A 19277-nucleotide genomic window follows, 5' to 3' on the forward strand; every position below is an offset into this window, starting at 1 on the left:
ACCTGAGGGCTGGCCCTGTGCGATGCTGCCTCAGATTTTGTGGGTATTTGACTAAGGCTCAAAAGCATTCAGCAGATCTTCCAAGGAGCCTATGATGCAAGTAAAGGTTAAGAACCATTTACTTTTTAAGTGATAAGAATAAGGCTTGAGTCCAGGTTTTCCGTCTCTCAGTTTGGGGCTTTTTTAATGAAATCACACTAGCTTCACATACTAAATCCTGTGATGGCAAAATACATTTTATACCTTGCTATCATCATGATTCTCTCTCTTTTCTGGGTTATGAAGGTAGATCCTTCTCCCTTTGCAGTTGTGTATGTAGCACCCCTACTAATACCCAGGTGGGTAGAATTAAGTTGAGGGGTCTTGGGGCTTTTATGATTTAAAGAATTTTCAGCTACATCTATGCAGTCAGAGTGGAGCACAGAATTAAGCAATTTTCAGCTAAATTTGAGCACAAAAGGCAGCCAATGTGGAAAATTACTTAAGCCCTGTCTGAATCTGGCTTCTGCAAATCTGACCTGAATTACCAAAGAAGAAAGCATTTTCTATGGAGTGCTCAGAGGGGAACCACAGAGATTAGTAAAGAAGGCTCCCAGGAAAGGCTCTAAGGACTGCAATCATTTTGACAAGGAGGCCGTGGGTGAATATGCTAATGGCTGCCAAGTTTACACAACATTTTCACACAGAGAGTTACAGCCTGTGGTCTCCGAGCACAAAGGGAGGTCGGGGTTAACCTACAGCTTGTGGCCTATGTGTTAGCTCCTGGGATCCTGTTGGCCTGACTGAGACGTGGCTACCATCTGGGTGATCAGGGAGCGTTTCTCTTCTGACTCTCAAAATGGCAAGCCAAGGACAGCTCAGGGAAAGGCTGGGGCTGCCACGCCCTAAGAGCAAAAGGGTCCCTGAGTAGGTGGCTGGGTTCTGGAGCAGTCAGGCTTAGAGCAACCCTGAACATCTCAACCCAAACTGCCCCCTTCTCTCTCAGCAGGGCCTCCAGGAGGAAGACTGGAAAGAGATAGGGGTAAGGACCATCATTTTGCTGCATTTTCCTTTTTATTTTTATTTTTTATTATTTTTTTAAAACGGTGTCTCACTCTGTCACCCAGTCTGGAGTACAATGACATGATCTCAGCTCACTGCAACCTCCGCCTCCCGGGTTCAAGGGATTCTTCTGTCTCAGCCTCCGGAGTAGCTGGGACTACAGGGACAGCCACCACACCTGGCTAATTTTTTGCTGCATTTTCCATCTCATGGTGTTCGAGTGTGGATTCTTTGCATAGTGGTTTTTTTTTGTTTTTTAATTTAAAAAAACAAGTTAAAGAGTTGTTGTAGTTTTCCTTTGGGGACTATCCTAAGTGCCTCTTACCGTTGGATATGGTAATTTATTCTAACTTCATTAGGTATTTATCCCAGATGTGTCTCTTGAAACTTGCTGGCTGCGTTTCTAACATGCTTAACTCCATGTAGCGAAACAAGGTAGGACCACTTGTCAGCACCTTGCTGGAACAGGCACGAACAGGACCTAAACGAGATGCAATTTCTTGAAGTGAGTATATTAAACAGGAGCAGAAAATGTATGCACACCTTTAGTAGTACCTGGTAGGGTTTGGTGTAAGGTATATCTAATGAGGTTTTAGTGAAATAAAAAATTACAAACACCAGCCTGGCCAACATGATGAAACCCTGTCTCTACCAAAAATACAAAAATTAGCTGGGTGTGGTGGCAGGTGCCTGTAATCCCAGCTACTTGGGGGGCTGAGGCAGGAGAATCGCTTGAACCCAGGAGGCAGAGGTTGCAGTGAGCCAAGACTGCACCACTGCACTCCAGCCTGGGCGACAAGGTGAAACTCTGTCTCAAAAGAAAAAAAAATGTTAAACACAGATATATGAAAGAATAGACTTTGAGTTAGATAGATTGATTACTGTCATATGAAAGAATGGGTAATGGAAATAAAATGGAGGAGAAGCAGGAGGAGGAGGAAGAGGAAGAGTGGAAGACACCATCTTGAACCTAAACACACTAAAACCCACCACCCTTCCCAAAGGAAGTTTCTGAGTTTCACTTGCTACCTAGATATTGGTATCATCTCTTCATCACATGTGCCATAGTTAGAAGCAGTCACAGTGGTGTCAGCTGCCACCCTAGGTGTGTAACCTTTGGCAGAAAGAGAATGCATTTGCTCGTGCCTGACTCCCAGTAGCCAGTTAACTTAGATAAAACCCTCCTCTCAGGGCCATCCCTTCGCTGATGACCTTTGTGGCAGTCCGGATCCGCTTTCCTGCTCTGAGAACTTCCGGTTAAGTCCCCCTTATCACTGGGAAAACTTGACCTCTAGCACACAAAGCATGTTATGGAACAGGGGGAATGGAACTTTCTGACTTTAAAGTCAATTTGGCTTTGCTTACCTTTGAAATTGAGCATTTCTGTTTTGAAACTGTTTATGAGAAGTTCTCTGAGCACTGACCTGCAAACACAGATACCAAGAAATTCAGGGGCCAGAGTGTCCGAATAACTAGGATAAGGACAATTGAGTTGAACAATAATAAAATCTGGCACCTATCTCTTGACCTTTTAAATTCTCCAACCGCAATTCTTCCTTGTCCTGGGCCTTTGGTTCAGGGAAAAGAGCACAGGCTTTTGAAACTCTTGTTATAAAGAAACGATTTCAGTCTCCACTTGCTGCTTACTCCCTTTGAGAGCTTAGGTAGGCCGTTTCAGTCATGAAACTGAGCTTTGGTTCTAGCAAATGCAAAAAAGGAACAACATCTATTGCATAGCACTTTTAAGAGGACTAGATGGAGTAATAAGGGTTTTCTAAGTGTTTACAAGTATTTTATTTTTTTCCAAATTTTAACGATAAAGAAACTAAAGTCCAGAAATGTTAAGCAACTTGTCCAAGGTACAGGTAACCCATCTGGTAAATATCATATTCTAGAACCTAGGTCGGAATGGGTGGTCAAGAAATGCTTGTGAAAATCAGATTAACATCCGGTTACTATGACCTTAACTCCCTCAGGAATTTGTCTTTTGGGCTAAAAGAACCATGGTGCTCCTTGATATCTTCACAAACTGCTTTGGGCTCAATTTTCTTCTATAGGACACCTTGGAGATACAAGGAAGAATAAATTCCTGTCGCATTTGTTCTGTGATCCTTGTAATACAAAAGTTACAGCAGAATTAATCCAGAACTATAGACATGAATTCAGGAAAGCATCAGCAAATATAGCCCTTAGGATAGGGCTTGCAAATAGTATGTGTTCAACAAATATATGTTGATTGGGTGATTAGAAGATTTCACCAATAGTTTGGTGAATGGCCAGGAAGTCTTGGAAAAGAGACATTTCATATTGCACTAAAGTGTCCTGCTCTGGAGAAAAATAACCAAACATTGAGTTATGACGGCAGAGCTGGAATCAATAGGACAATCTAAGAACTACAAATCAAAATGGTATTTTGGCCAACAGAGCAGGTTCTAGACACCTGCCACAGCACCAGATGATGTATATTCCAACCAGAAGGTTGTTATAAGGCGTCTCTTGAATTAAGTTTTTCTTATTACTTGGACATTATGTCATAGTCTGCTAAAATAAGGTCATGATAACTCTGCTTTCAAAATATATTTGTTTTTCACCTTCAAAAGCACACCCCCATCTTTATACATTGTCTTGTTGACTTGATCCCCAGAACCGTAAGAAATGAAAATCTCTGTGATCTTTAAGGAGTGGGGCTGGAGGCTCGTACATCTTCTTTGCACCTAGCAAAGTTACTGGCACATAATGAGTCCTTAATAAGCGACAAATTATAGCTAACATGGAGCGTTTACCGTGTAGCAGACACCGCTCTGAGCACTCGCATACATTGGCACATTTCTTTAAGGAGTTCAGCATAATTGTGATGGGTGTGCGAGATTGCCACTTGCTAGCAGAGTGACCCTGGGGAAGTTACTGAAGCACTTTGGCCTCAGTTTCATCATCTGTGATATGGGACTAATAACTGAGATAATTTCACAGGGTTGTTGCGCAGATCATCTGAGTTAATATCTATCATGCCTTTGGAACAGTGCTGCATACATGACTGTTCAGTAAGCACTGGCTTGTGTTTGTATTTATCCTAAGATCACCTCCCAAGTCATTGGGGGAAATCAAGATTTGAACTCAGACTGCCTGGCTCTAGAGCCTGTGTCTCTAATCACTATTTATTTTGAATGAGTTACTAAATAAGTGAAGAAATAACCCAAAGTCATATGGTCAGATAGTAACAGAATCCAGATCTCCTATCCCTCACCCCACAATTCTAACCCTAGACCCATACTGAGTTGCCACAAGTGCACAGATCCAGGTTGTCTGGGAGGGAAGCAGGAAGTTGCTGCTGTACACATGGGTCTCACGCTCCCCCTTCCTCCTCAGACTACACCTCCTTTCCAGGCTGCGGAGGCTGGTGGAGGCAGTGCACACAGGTAGAAGCCAACATCTTCTCCATGGGAGTAGATTAATGGTAAAGGATTGTACTCTTCAACTCATGCAGAGAAAAATGAATGGACTGAGCAGAACAATAATAATAAGTGACATTTGAAGAGCACTTTCCAGTTGACAAAGCCCTTTCACATCCATTGTCTCACTTGACCACTGGAGCAACCCTGTGATGTAGGTTATTATTTCCGGTTTTGAAGATGAGGCAACCTGAGCACAAGGATGTCACGTGACTTATCCACATTCACAGGGTGGGCAAACCCTGGAGGCCAGGCTTACACTGGCTCACTCCAGATCCCAAGTTCCTTCCTTAACAAAATATTTGACCCAGTACACTGAGGGAACTTTGTCCCTGGCCTTAGAAAAAGTAGCTCATGGTATTTCCTAGTGTAGAGTCTGATCTGCTTAGGAAAGTAAGTTTGAACCTTCCTGAAGGCAGAGGCATGGACGAGATGACCCAGACCTCATCTAAAGCCAGGCAGCTTTGTGATTCTCTTCCAGGACTTTATGAAAAAAGAAAATTATTCACTTGGAATGTTTGCTACCAGAAATGTCAGAGAAGCTGTAAAGGGCCATTTATTTGGGACCTTCTAACCATATGTTATGGTAGAAAATATGAGAGAAGGAACAGACCATTAGGAAAATTATTTTATTCACTTCACTTGTTATTGTCTTGTTCTGATAATATTTTATTTGAAAACTTGCATTCATAGCACTCTTTCACATAAAATCCTGTTCTCTGGGTCCTCCCCACCTCATCATGCTTCATTCTCTCACATGTATAGAGATTGTTTTTCATTTTGAACCCAGTTGCTTCCTCTTTGATCCCGTAGAAAATCACCCTTCTGGGCATGTGGCATAATGACTCCCATGGCAATGGGCTGAAGTTACAGACAAGCCATTATGTGAGCACCACAGGCTGAGCAGAGAGACCAGAGCCAGGAGTTCTTTTAAAAACTGCTGTCCTTGATAATAGCAGGACAGAGGTAGAAAATTACTGGCATTATAAATTGCTTTTTCGATAAAGGTTTTGACTCTGTCTTTTAAAAAGCTGTGCCACACAGGGAAAATCTCTCTGCATTTTTAATTGTAGATAATTTTGTGTAACAAAAACCTCCCCATGAAAATGGTCTAATGAAATGCGCTTCCTTTGACTTTGGCAAAGTTCCAGGTCATTCTAAATGAATACATAAAAACAGACACAAACAATATTTGCTATTACCTAAAAGTGTAAGAGATAATTTACATCAAAAGCAAAAGAGGAGATTGAGAATTGGAGAGTGGCCCCTAAGCAGAGTTCCCACTTTTACACGCACGCATAAAAACGCAGGAATAAAGGAAGTGTGGTGTACTGCCACCCAGCGGTGAGTCAGGGAAGACTGAAGCCTACCATGACCCCTCAGTGTCCAGAGCCCAACCTAGATGGACAAAAACCAGGGCAAAAACATACAAGGCCCCAGTCCTGCTAAAGGAGAAGGCATGTCCTCAAGTTCATGTTTTACTCAAAGAATGCCACCTCAGAATCTTGTTAATGCTTATCTTAGGCATAATTCTAACGTGCATAACTTTCAAACCCCGTCAGGAGATCAAAACCATCCTGGCCAACATGGTGAAACCCCGGCTCTACTAAAAATACAAAAATTAGCCAGGCATGGTGGCGTGTGCCTCTAGTGCCAGCTACTCAGGAGGCTGAGGCAGGAGAATCGCTTGAATCTGGGAGGCAGAGGCTGAATGGCTGTAGTGAGCCAAGATCACACCACTGCACTCCAGATTGGGTAACGGAGCGAGACTCCATCTCAAAAAAAAAAAAGAAAAAAAGAATCAAGTAAATAGAATGGAAAGAGGAAAGGAAGGCCCACTGCGTGTAGACTCTGGGTAAGCAGTATGGTGCATCCCGTAGAGGACAATGGTGGATTCCTTAGAGCCTGAGATCCAAGTGTCTCTGTGCCTTTTATTAGCTGGGGAACTTGCTCAAGTCACCTCATTGTACTTCATTTCCCTCATCTGAAAAATTAGCACGATAATTACGCTACCTACCTGATAGAACTGTTTTGGAGGATTAAAGAAGAAATTCGTAGATATAGGGCAGTTCCTGATGCTTAGCAGGCATTCAGTGTCAGGCATGAGCATTTTAGAAATATAGAAGCTCAAATCCATTAAGGAATAAATCCTGGTTGTTATTTAAATTATTCATTTGTTCATTCAATTCATTCACTTCACATTTATTAAGCACATATTATAAGCCAGGCAATGAATAGCCACTACGTAAATAAATACAAATAAGCGACTGCCCTTCCCATCTAGGAACTCAGACATGCAAGCAAAATTTACATCAATGGTGGGAAGTGCTGGAGGAGCATTTCTGTGGAAACACAGATCCTGTCTCTGGAGAGGTCAGGATGGCTTCCCAGGGGTGACATTCAATGGGGTGCATGGGAGGTGAGAAGGGGAAGCGCATTCCAGAGGAGGATACAACGTGTTTAAACAAAGACTCAGATGGAGGGAGAGCTGGTGATTTTGCTCCTCAGGGTGTAAGGGGTTCTGAGAGGGGCGTTGAGGCTGAAGAGGCAGGCTGGGCCAGTGCTGGAAGGGCCATGCCTGTGCAGCTAAATCCTTAGGTTTGCTGTATGGTGTTCAAACTTCTTTAGCATTAAATATACTTTTCCCCAACAAAATCTCATGGAAAACTCCAGCATATGAAACAAAATAAAAGCAACATTTCGTTAATAGACATTTTGTTTGTAAGTTCAAATTTATGAGTTACAGAATGAATCAAGATCAATAAAGAGGTATTAATTTATACAACAATTTGCGGGTATGTGTGACAAACTCAACTTCCATTATATATATATAATATATGATATATAACATATATAATATATGATATATATAAACTATATGATATATTATATAATATATATTTTATTTATATATATATATTTTTTCAGATGAGGGAAATGAAGTACAATGAGGTGATGTGACTTGAGCAAGTTCCCCAGCTAGTAAAAGGCACAGAGACACTTGGATCTCAGGCTCTAAGGAATCCACCATTGTCCTCTGCGGGATGCACCATACTGCTTATCCAGAGTCTACAAGCAATGGAGATATATATATATATATATATATAGATATATATAGATATATATATATACACGCACAAAATTATATACTATTGAGAATATTCTGATTCACTCTGAGAACTAGTTGCAAAAAGTAGCTTAAAAAAAAAAACAACAACTCAGTTTGCAATCTCTAAACGCCCTTAACTGTTCTGGAAGTTTAAAAGGGCAGTAGTAAGGCATTTTCACTTTAAATTTGAATTATTGTCTACCAACGTCTTACATTTCTCATCATAAATAGAAAATTCAGAGGAGAAGCACCATAATCTTAAAACTGTAACACATCATTATCGACATGTGGCCTGGTTCCTGTCCATTTGTCACAGTCCGGCTGTTAGCTAGGATGAGACTGTGTACTGAGATATTATACCCCAGCCTTACCTGGCCTATGAGTGAGGAAGGTGTCTTCGTTTGTTCATGCTGCTGGGACAAAATACCTGAGACTGGGTAATTTTCACAGTTTTGGAGCCTCGGAAGTGCAAGATCAAGGTGCCAGCGGGCTCAGTGTCTGGTGAGGGCTTGGTCACTGCTTGTAAGATGGTGCCTTGTTACTGCGTCCTCTGGAGGGAACAAATACTGTGTCCTCACATGGTGGAAGGTGACAGGACTAAAAACAAACAAACAACAACAACACAAAACCTAGCTAGTTCCCTTCAGCACTTTTATAAGATTGCTAATCTCATTCATGAGGTCTCTATCCTCCTGACTTAATCACCTCCCAAAGGCCCTACCTTTGAATATCATCACATTGGGGTTGAAGTTCCAACATGAGCGTTTTGGAGAAGACACAAACACCGAAAGCACAGCAGAAGGCCAAGCATGTGAGCTCTGGGGGCCACAGAGTGCTTTACACTGAGCGGCCAGCATGAGGCACACTGGTAGGTTTCTCAACAAATGGCAGCAGATTTTTTTTTAAAGGCTTATTATTGTTGTTTTTATTACTATAGGTTTGAGTGAAAAAAGTCAGTAGGTAGTTGGATATAAAATCATACGTGAGCTTTGACAGCTGACATCACATTTTATTCATTTCCCTGTGTCCACTGCCCAGCTCAGGGCCTGTTACCTGGCAGCTCTATTAATGTTCGTTGAAGGAACTGAAGTTTAGGAGAGAGTGTTGACCTCAGGATCTGGAGCTGAGCATTTCCAGAGTGTGATGTTTAATACTGAGTGCCAACTTCATTGGATTGAAGGATGCAAAGTATTGATCCTGGGTGTGTCTGTGAGGGTGCTGCCAAAGGAGATTAACATTGAAGTCAGTGGGCTGGGAGAGGCAGCCCACCCTCAATCTGGGTGGGCACCATCTAAGCAGCTGCCAACTTGGCTAGAATAAAGCAGGCAGAGGAAGATGGAATAGTAGACTCACTGAGTCTTCCAGTCTCCCTCCCTCCCTCCCTCCCTCTCTCTCTCTCTCTCTCTCTCTTTCTCTCTCTCTCTCTCTCTCTTTCTCTCTTTCTTTCTCTCTTTCTTTCTTTCTTTCTTTCTCTCTCTCTTTCGACAGAGTTTCGCTCTTGTTGCCCAGGCTGAAGTGCAGGCTGAAGGTTTGATCTTGGCTCACTGCAACCTCTGCCTCCTGGTTCAAGTGATTCTCCTGCCTCAGCCTCCTGACTAGCTGGGATTACAGGCACCCGCCACCACGCCCAGCTGAATTTTTTTTTTTTTTTTTTGTATTTTTAGTAGAGATGGGGTTTCACTATGTTGGCCAGGCTGGTCTCGAATTCCTGACCTTAGGTGATCCACCCACCTTGGCCTCCCGAAGTGCTGGGATTACAGGCATGAGCCACCACCCCCAGCCCGGTCTTCATCTTTCTCTTGTACTGGATGCTTCTGCTCTTGAACATCAGACTCCAAGTTCTTCAGCTGTTGGACTCCTAGGCTTACACCAGTGGTTTGCCAGGAGCTCTCTGACCTTTGGCCACAGACTGAAGGCTGCACTATCGGCTTCCCTACTTTTGAGGTTTTGGGACTCAAACTGGCTCCCTTGCTCCTCAGCTTGCAGATGGCCTATTATGGGACTTCACTTTGTGATTGTGTGAGTCAGTACTCCTTAGTGAACTCCCCCCCCACCCCGCCCTCTCTCTCTCTCTCTCTCTCTCTCTCTCTCTCTCTCTCTCTATGTGTATGTGTGTGTGTGTGTGTGTGTGTGTAAATATATATATCCTATTAGTTCAGTCCCTCAGGAGAAACGTGACGAATACACATAGTGTGTGTATGGCAGCTGAAACCCTCCACAGCTGTTAATAAACTCCTGCATGGAGGGTGGATAGAGTGAGAGGAGAAGAAGGTCACAAACCTGCAGAACATCAACATAATTGAGGAACACGCAGGAAGCAAAGCTGGTAAAAGAGAGCAAGAAAGTACCAGCTGAGTTTTACAGTTGGCCCTAGAGAGTTGACTATGGTCGGCCAGATTGCATTGTGAGGATTCCTTGCCCACACTATATACACCTATTTGCTTAAGCACTAGATTTAAACTACTCTTCATTTAGTTTGATGGCCTATAAATGAGAAAGAGTAAACGGTGGCCACACGATTAGGGATAACCTTTTTTCAAGAATGTGAGTGTGCAGATATAAAGTCTATACTACTATTGCAAAGTTATGTGTGGAAGATTATATTAGGCCACAGCGCCTTTGGTAGACTCGTCTACTCCTCATCTTCATTTAAGTTTTCATCTCAAAATCTTACACTGCTCTGTGTAGTGCAGCAAACTCGTCTCTTTTCCTCCGTCAATACTGTAATGGTGACTCATTGCATCCCTCGGGAGGGCTCTCACTTGGAAGGGGTTCGTTTGACTCTAGAGGATTATTGGGTTGGCAACCAAATTGGTGTAAATTGAGGCACTGGGCTCTCTTATGAGGCTGAATCATATGTCCTGATGGAAACTTTCCCCATCCTGGGAGTCATTAATGTGTCATAAGCCATAATTTAAAAATTATTGGGTTTTTAGGACTTCCTTTCTTTCTCAGCCCACAGATTCTTATCCTCACACACAGAATAAACCTTCTGAATATAAATGAAGGGGAAATCCTCCCGCCACCTCCTCCTGGAGCAATAATATGAGAACAGACCCAGCCAGAAGCCATATCCTCTGAGCTCCTTAGGAAGACAGTAATTTTTACCCGACTATGCTCTTGTGACTGGCTGTCACTTGTTGTCCTCAACATCCCAACACTTTTTGCTTCTTGGAATGCCCTGAGTGACTAGACAAAATAAAGTACTTGATGACTCATGAACAGCCAGCCAGGAAGGGGGACCTCCAGGATGAAGTGACAGAGGTCGTGCCTCTTTCAGGGTGGAAGCCAACCTTGCCAGTGTTTTACAAGCACAGCCTGATTCCCAGGTGCCTTCAACATGCAAGCATCTTTGATTTCCACGTTGGCCTTTGGGGATTAGGAAATGGAAGTTGAGAGGGATGGGACCAGGTGTTTGCAAAGGTCTTTCAATTTCCCGTCTGAAAAAGTGAGCAGTTGACCCCAGGTCTCAGTGGGTGGACAGTGAAGACGAGGGCAGGATGACAGAGAAAGGGGTGTGTGGAGGCATAAGCACCTGAAATTTTCCCCATTTCCCCCTCCTGGGGTCCTTTCGTGCACCCCTGATACATTTAGATCTTGATGTCTATATTTAATTTTATCTGTGGAAACAAGGGAAAATAGAGCTAGTTAGACATTTAAAGGTAGGCATCTGTGTTTCATATTTACTTTCAGATAAGGAAAATGCCCACATAATTTACTCTTGATAAAGATTACTGGGGTACTTGTTTGCCAAAGACATGTGACTTTCAAACCACGAACAGTTTGAGATGTCACCAGCGCAAAACTCCGAATTCTGACTTGCCAGCTTTCACTCTGGTCCCTGATCCCTGGTCCTCCCGCTCCACACAGTATTTTTTAAGCTCCTATTTCCAGGTGTCACCCATCGCCCTGTCCTTCCATCAGTTCCTGCTGAAACATCTGCACGCCCATATGTTCGGCTCATAGTATCTGTCACACTTAGCTCTCTGCCAGCTCCTCTGTGCTCCCCACATGCCTGGGGACTCCCCTCCTCCTCTCCCCAGCCTGCAGAACCCCATCTCCCTGCAGAGAGTTCTACAAGGAAGAGGAGGGTCTCCGGGTGTGCACTGACATGAGAACCCGACAGCCAGGCCCCCGGGACGAGGACATCTGTCTCACTGCTCTGCTCCTTCCTGCCTGTGACCTCACAGAGGCCTCAATTGGATCAGGCAATTTGTATGGTCAGGATCAAATGCTGCCCAATTTAATTCAATTACTCTTCGCCGCAAGAGAAAATATGGTTATTATAGTGACAGGACCTCTGTGAGGAATTCAGGCTCCCGGCCAGCGACCTGCCAGCACGTTGCCAAGCTGTAGGGAGCAGCCACGGTGCCGATGACGCTGATTGGAAGGGATGGGGCGGAGCTGCGCCTGCTCCCGGGCACTCACACGAGTGACTGAATCCTCCGCCACAGTTGCCCGGGGGCACCTTTTCCACAGAAACCCACAGAGAAGTGGGCATAGCTGTGGTTGAGGCTCGGAGTGGAGCTGCCAGGTTGAGCTGTGACATGATAACTGAATTATTTACCAAATCCTGGGGAGAAGAGAAGAAGTAGAAGTGGTGACAGCAGCCAGCAGAGGAAAGGGAGCTATTTTCCAAGATTACCATTTTAAGAGAAATGTCTTACTTATGGTTCATAAGTCTCTATGACAAATTTGACAACTAAGAAGATAATGTCGACCTGGAATCTTTTCTTAAACTTCATCTTATTCTAACTGCTGGTTACCTCACCATATTTAATAATAATTGAAACCACAATTTACTCAGCATTTGCTTTTGGCCAGCCACTGTTCAATGCTATTTTCATGGATCTATTCCTGTTGGTATCTCAAGAATCCTGTGGGCTAAGGGTCCTATTAACCCCATTTTACAGATGAGAAAAATGAGGCTGCAGGAGACTGAGCAGCCTGCCCAGGGTCATATTGCTCGGAAGTGACAAAACAGGACTTAAGCCAACTGATCACAAAGCCCTTCTTCTTGACCTTTATGTCCTTGGCCTCATTTTCTCAAATTGCCTTTGCCTTTATAGGTGTGTCCTCATGTCACTGAAAAGGGAGACATGCTCCCCAGTACTGTCATCTAAGTACCTTAGATACAGAACCTGTGTCACACGGAATCATATCATCATTTCCTAGCCAGTATAGTGGCTAGACACATGGGACTCTGGGTTCAAATCCGAACTCTGCCACTTCCCAGCTGTGTGGCTACTGTAGGTTACCTAATTCTCTGTGTTTTCGTTCCCTCGTGTGCAAATGAAGAGACTATTTCCTCATGGGCTTGTGGAGAGGACTAACAGAATCAACACGCTTGAAGCACTTACAGTGATACCTGGAAAAAGTGTTCAAAAATTAATCCATTTTTATCACTTTCCTTCTGAAAGCAAATAATGCAAAAATAGGAGGTGAGGAGGTGAGGGCTGTTTTCTTGGCATGCACCCAAGACACTTCTGGAGGTAGTCTGGTGTGTATTTGCAGTGCCCATGATAGAGTTAAGCTGGGTGCCACTGTCAGGAGTAGTCATACTGGCTGCCAGCCCAGCACCCGTTGAGGGTGGAGGAGGCTGTAGGAGATCTGAGCAACTCATAAGCAAAATTCTTCTGGGATCGGGTGAAGGATTCCTTTAACTTTATCTCCTGTCCTAAGCTCTGCCTCTTTTCACTCAGGAGCACAGCCAATGGCAGAGACTGGAGGACTGATACAAGACAAGGGGGCAGCGCCCACTCCCCAGGCCACCTTGTTAACAGGCACTGGCTGTGCTGATACACATTCCCTCAGACCTACCTCCCCTTGCTAAGGAGGGCGAGGCAAGCTGTGATTCTTTTGTTGACCAACTGTGAACACAGATAAGCAGGGGCCTCTTGGCCCAGTACTCGGTGTCCATTGACACAGAATGTCCTTCACCCATATCTCTGAGTTTGCCCACATTTTTCCTTTAGAAGCAGTTGGGCCTAGCAGCCTTGCAGGGAGTTATGAAAATTCTAAAAGCCCACAGGAATTTTCCCAAGGCCTTACCACACTTGCCTGGGTCATCGCGGTGACTCTTGTGAAGCCAGGGTGAAGCGTCTTCAACCTGAAGACATGTAGTCCGAGTGCTTTGAGTCATACTTACATTGTTAATGATCATTCTTGGACTTGAATTTTTTTTAGGGCCAGGATCACTTTTTCTAGGTGTCATAAATCCAAGCTAATATGCATATCCGTATGTACCAAATAATACCAGCTCTGGCATCCAGCTATATGGTACTTTTGACGCTAGGGATGGCAGAGCTCAGCATCGGGGAGCTGTTTCTTCTCCATCAGAACCCATGCGAGGCCATGCTACTCTGACGTATGGGATGATGTTCACCATGGTCAGCATCTCTTGTGATTGTTTACAAAGACTTAGTTCTTGTCTTTTGCTTTCAGATCCTGGTGGAGGACACAGCTCATTCTAACAGAAGCCAGCTCTTCTTGGTTAGTTTTGACTGAACTTTATGGAGTTGTGATTCTGAGAATGGTGTTTTCATACAGTAAAGAATAACCAGTTTGCTGTCCTAACTAGAAATGGTACTTTTTTTTTCTATGAGATCATCGCTCCAAGAAATGGGATGAGACTGAATAGAAAAGCAAAGACCTGGCTTCTCTTCTTTGTTCTACACTTTTGAGCAAGTCCTTTTGCCTCCCAGCCTCAGTTTCCCTATTGCTATGGATATTGGCATCAATGATTCCTACAGCCCACCTGTCTCTTGCAAATGAATTGAATTAGTCTTTAATGCCCTGAATAGTTCAGTCGTAGGCACTGTAAATCTAAGTTAAAATTGCTGGTATTACACAAGGGAAATAAATGTTTCCAGCTCCAGGAAGATCAGCAGCTCGCAGCTGTAGCTGGAAATGAGGGCACAGAGGCTGACAAACTGTAGACACACCCATCTCTTGGGTCTTCCAAAGGGAACCTGGAGAGAAAATGGCAGCCCCATCAGGTAACCGCATCAGTGTACCCTGAAGAGATGCTACCTTGATTTCCACACCAGCCGAGCACCTGACTAATTATATTTGAAGCAGCACGGGGCATAGAACAGATTCACTTAGCATCTGGGGAGTCAATTGCACCCAGGCCTGCCCAAACTGGTCTTTCTCATTGCAGGGTGTGGGAGAACATAGGGCTTTGTGGGTCCCTGGGGACCTGCCAGGCCCAAGGCTGTTGCTCAGCTGTGGGAGGCACGCCAGTTCTCAGGTCTGCTAATGAGTGGTGTGGTGTCTGGCAAGGAACTTGCCTGGAGTGAGTGTGACTAATCATGAATCTTTTCAATAATGCTGACAATTCATTCTCTTTTCTCTCCTTCACCCGCTCTCTTTGCTGGAGCTGGCTGAAATAGAAGCAAATTAGTCTCATTCTGGAAAAGGCAGGGCATGATAAAGGACCCCCTAAAAGGTTTCCAGAGCTCTGCGCCTGAATGTTTTGCGGTCCGTGTAATTATCTGACTTGGGTGAGTTGACAGGGTATTTTTTTTGTTGTTATTTTCTACACTCAATAGCAGGTGGCATCTGAAGAAGTGCCTTGTTACTGTTCCACTGGACTATTGAACAAATGTACATTTGACGCCAGCAAAGGTAGTGTCATTATTATTCTATGTGTGTTCCAGCCCGAACTGACGACCCTCCATTTCCTGTTCAAAGCCTGTGTTTCTTTCAAGGGAAAGATAATGTTTCCGTCCCTACCTGGAAATGTGGTAGACCTGAAATGCCCTGGACTTTTAACTGGGGCGGGGAGCTGAAGAGGGAATGAACCTTTCCTCTTCTCCCTGCTGCCACCCATTTTGTTGTTTGATTGAATGTTCCCTGAGTGTCTAACACCTGAGCTGAACCTTGTGTTCTCTCACTGGGAAGGTGTGTACCTGTGTGCTGCTGCGTGTCTCTTGGGAAAGTTGGTCATGCCATCTGTTGGTTAGTGAGTTGGAAAGCTTTCAGGTTCTGCTAATATTGGACTGAAACTTTTAGAAAGGAATAGTAGTTGTCTAATGAATGTGGTGTCATCATCATGAGTTAGACCTCTGAGAATGATTCGAACACACTTTCTTAATAACAGAGGCAAAGCATTTAATATTTGAAATACACGAGCAAGTGAAAGAAAAAGAAATACACAGAGAGTTGGAAGATGTCGAACAGTTTTAACGTTCCTTATTCTCTAAAATAAACATACTGTCTAGCTCAAACCTGCTTTCCACCTTTTCGTATTTAGGCTTGTTTCTTCTTTCTTTCTTGGCCTTGTGGGACTACTATTAACTTCTAAAGAGGTTCAAAATGGTAACTGGAGGTATCAAAGCTGTCTTTTCCAAATTAAAACTTGGGACATGTGTTCCAGCATGTGTCAGAATATTTTCAGGAATGATACGTGAACGTATTTAAAATTCGAGTTTTCTCTGACTATTCTGAACATAGAACTCCCTTTCATTTTCTGAGTACCTTGTATTCAGAGGCATCATAGATTACAGTTTCATGTAGGAGTTGCAACTGGTGGCCCAAGGTCAGATCTCACTTTTAGTCATGTTTTGTGTAATGTACAAAATGTGCTGTTGTATAATGTACAAAATGTACTGTTTCAAAAACCAGGAAATTTCACATAAACATCTAGATTTCTAACTTCTAAAAATCCTAAAATCTGGCAACACTAACTACAAAGGCCCAGAATGGTAACACTATTAGAACTAAATGGCTGCTGCCTGTTCACAGGATGCTTTGCCACATTCCTCACCACTCTTCAGTGCCTCATATTTAGCCTTCCTCACCTGTATCCATTGCGTGTCTGGCCTCTATAAGCGTGTGAATTTGTGTTTGATGATTTTGTCATACAGTCCACTTGTGGTCGAGGCTCCTAGCTACTCATAATCAGAGAAGGGACATGGCTTCTTGACTTTGGTTGAGTCAGGTCCCATCTGAGAGAGCTGGTCCTCAGTACAAAGTTGATCATAAACTGACATTTTATAGCTGGGTTGTTGACAACCCCAATACCTCTGATATGCTCCATTTTTGCTTCTTTGATTAGAGTAGATCTCCAAAGAGGTAATCATTAATGGGTAATGTGGGTTATTCCTTGGTAATGTGAAATGAGAGACATACGCATCTTGTATGTATTGTTTGCTACATGCTTGTTTATTGCATTTGGAACCAGTTTTGTAACCACAATAACCATTTATACAGAGTAGGTGGCTGGGTCGGGAGTGAGACTGGAAAATAAGACAATTATTTGGCTTCTAGAGAATAAACTGATTGATTATGACATATTGAATAAATTAGTAATTCTTTTTTTTTTTTTTTTTTTGAGATGGACTTTTGCTCTTGTCATCCAGGCTGGAGTGCAATGGCATGATCTCGGCTCACTGCAACCTCTGCTCTCCTGAGTCCCAGCGATTCTCCTGCCTCAGCCTCCTGAGTAGCTGGGATTACAGGCATGTGCCACCATGCCCAGCTAATTTTGCACTTTTGGTAGAGACAGCGTTTCTCCATGTTGGTCAGGCTGGTCTCGAACTCCCAACCTCAGGTGATCCACCTGCCTTAGCCTCCCAAAGTGCTGGGATTACAGGTATGAGCAACCACACCCGGCCAAATTAGTAATTCTTACAATGTTTCACACTTGTTCAGTAAGAGAAAAGCACATCTATGGAGCTTTTTGAATACTTTGACATTGTCTTAAACAATGCTTCCTAACTTCTGTTTGTCTGAAAATATTCATAAACTGTCTGTGTCATTTTCTCATAAAAACCTATAGATACAACTTAAATTTTTAACAAAATTCTTTTGGAAAATGAAAAGGAGATTGACATGTACATTCAGGCAGCTAAACAAGTATTACTGAAAATCATGGTGTCATTTAAGATCCTTGTCAGACAGTAGGCCAGCAGGAGTGGAACTTCATTCATTCATTAATTCAGCAGATGTTTACTAAGCACCCCACTCCAAGTGGAACCACATGAAATTGGAAATATCTATAAAAACAGAAATCTCATGTGGTTCAATCTGAAGCCTGCTATGTTAGGCACTGTGGATACAAGGAGAATAACAGGGATGGTCATGCTAACAAAAAGTGCGATGAAGAGTTCTAAGTGCTGAAACAGATGCATAGAGGAATCCAGTGAGGACCTGGAGAAGCAGGTGCCAATTCTACTTAGGGTATAGGATTGGCGAACAGCTTCAAAACAAAGGGGGTGCTCAAAATGAATCCTTGAAGAAAATGCTAATGATATTAAAACATTCTTGCCTATGGTGAAGGCAAAGTGGGTGTGGGCGTGGGTGGGGATGGAGATCAGCATACAAGCCCAAGGGAACAGTGAATAGACAGAAAGGCATGCCGCAAGATTCCTGGAGTTGTGAGTGCTTTGGGCATGTGGCAAGGCCAGGCCAGTGGGCGTGGGGCCACAGAGACCATCTTGGGAGCTTCTCATTATTGTGTTAGAGAAAAAAAAGCCATTAATGCATTTCCAGCAGGGATGGGGGCATGGTGAGACTCGGCTCTCAGGAAGGGCATTCTTTTTACAGCATGGGGCAGAAGCCAAGATGTACGCCAGGAGAACTACACGTATCACTGATTTGACCAGAACAAGAGCCTAGTGAGGTAGGTAAGTGAATGCCACTGTTATTTTAGGTCAGAAGATATTCTGGAAGAGATTCATAGAGTATTCAAATGGAAGAGATTCCAGAGATATTTCATAATGGATATAGTAATCCCCTAGATCTCTATGGAATATTTCCATGACCTAAACTCCATGGAAAATGCAGTCTTCTTTTTATAATTATTAATAGCATTGGCTAATATAAATTAAGGGATACTACATGTGTTCAGGGGTTTCTATTTATCTTGTATTATGTTCATATAACTCTTATCAAGTAGGTATAATCAATTCCCATATTTCAGAAGAAGAAACTGGAGCACAGAGAGGTTGAGTACTAGGCACAAGATTACACAGCTCATAAGTGTTGGAGGCAGAGTTCACATCGAGTCAATGTTGCTCTAGTTGTGACATAGAAATGACAATAATAAGCACTTCTAACTCTTCAAATACTTCTAGAGATGCATAATCAACTAGGTTTCAGTCCCCAGGATGCAGTTTTCAGGTGCTAGTCTAGACCACTTGATGCTGAAGTGAATAGGAACCCACCCATACATTGACATGTGTGCTCACATAAACACTTGGAAATGGACTTACTCCATTCTGAATCTGGAAATTGTACATATCCAAGAACATGACAAAAAAGGCAATAACATGGCTTTATTGGTGATGTTTCTCAAGCAAGTTTCCTCTTAATGAAGTGGAACTAGAATACTGCCATGACCTAAATTCCAGAGATATTGCAGGCAAGAGCCAGCTACCGTTGATACAGTAATTGATTCTCCTTGGAAGAATGGCAATGGCAATTATTCATTGGCACAACCTTAGGGAACATGAAAAGAGAGAGAATTACAGGTTAGACCTCTTGAGGCCCTTTGTCAATCACCACCTTTTCACAAGCACAATAGGACTTGATTTTCTGTGTGGTCCCAAAACCCCTTATGTTGCAAGTCACTGGCTCTGTCCTTTCCAGAAGGAGCCCAGAAGCCCCTTTTGCAACTCTGCCTCCCTCCTGATCTCAGCAGAGCACTAAAAGCCAGGACTTGGTGTGACTCA

At 43.3% G+C, this 19277-nt stretch overlaps 1 long non-coding RNA gene across 1 annotated transcript in view; it reads left to right on the forward strand.

Annotated features, from left to right (window-relative positions):
• The window catches only part of LOC139359123 (uncharacterized), a 178519-nt gene that overhangs the window by 142933 nt on the left and 16309 nt on the right, over positions 1-19277 (forward strand). Inside the window, exon 4 of the long non-coding RNA XR_011614881.1 lies at positions 18151-18226. This is a non-coding gene — a long non-coding RNA (uncharacterized lncRNA). The remainder of the gene's footprint in view (positions 1-18150; positions 18227-19277) is intronic.

The sequence above is a fragment of the Macaca nemestrina genome, chromosome 16, assembly GCF_043159975.1.
Source record: "Macaca nemestrina isolate mMacNem1 chromosome 16, mMacNem.hap1, whole genome shotgun sequence".
Taxonomy (NCBI): Eukaryota; Metazoa; Chordata; class Mammalia; order Primates; family Cercopithecidae; genus Macaca; species Macaca nemestrina.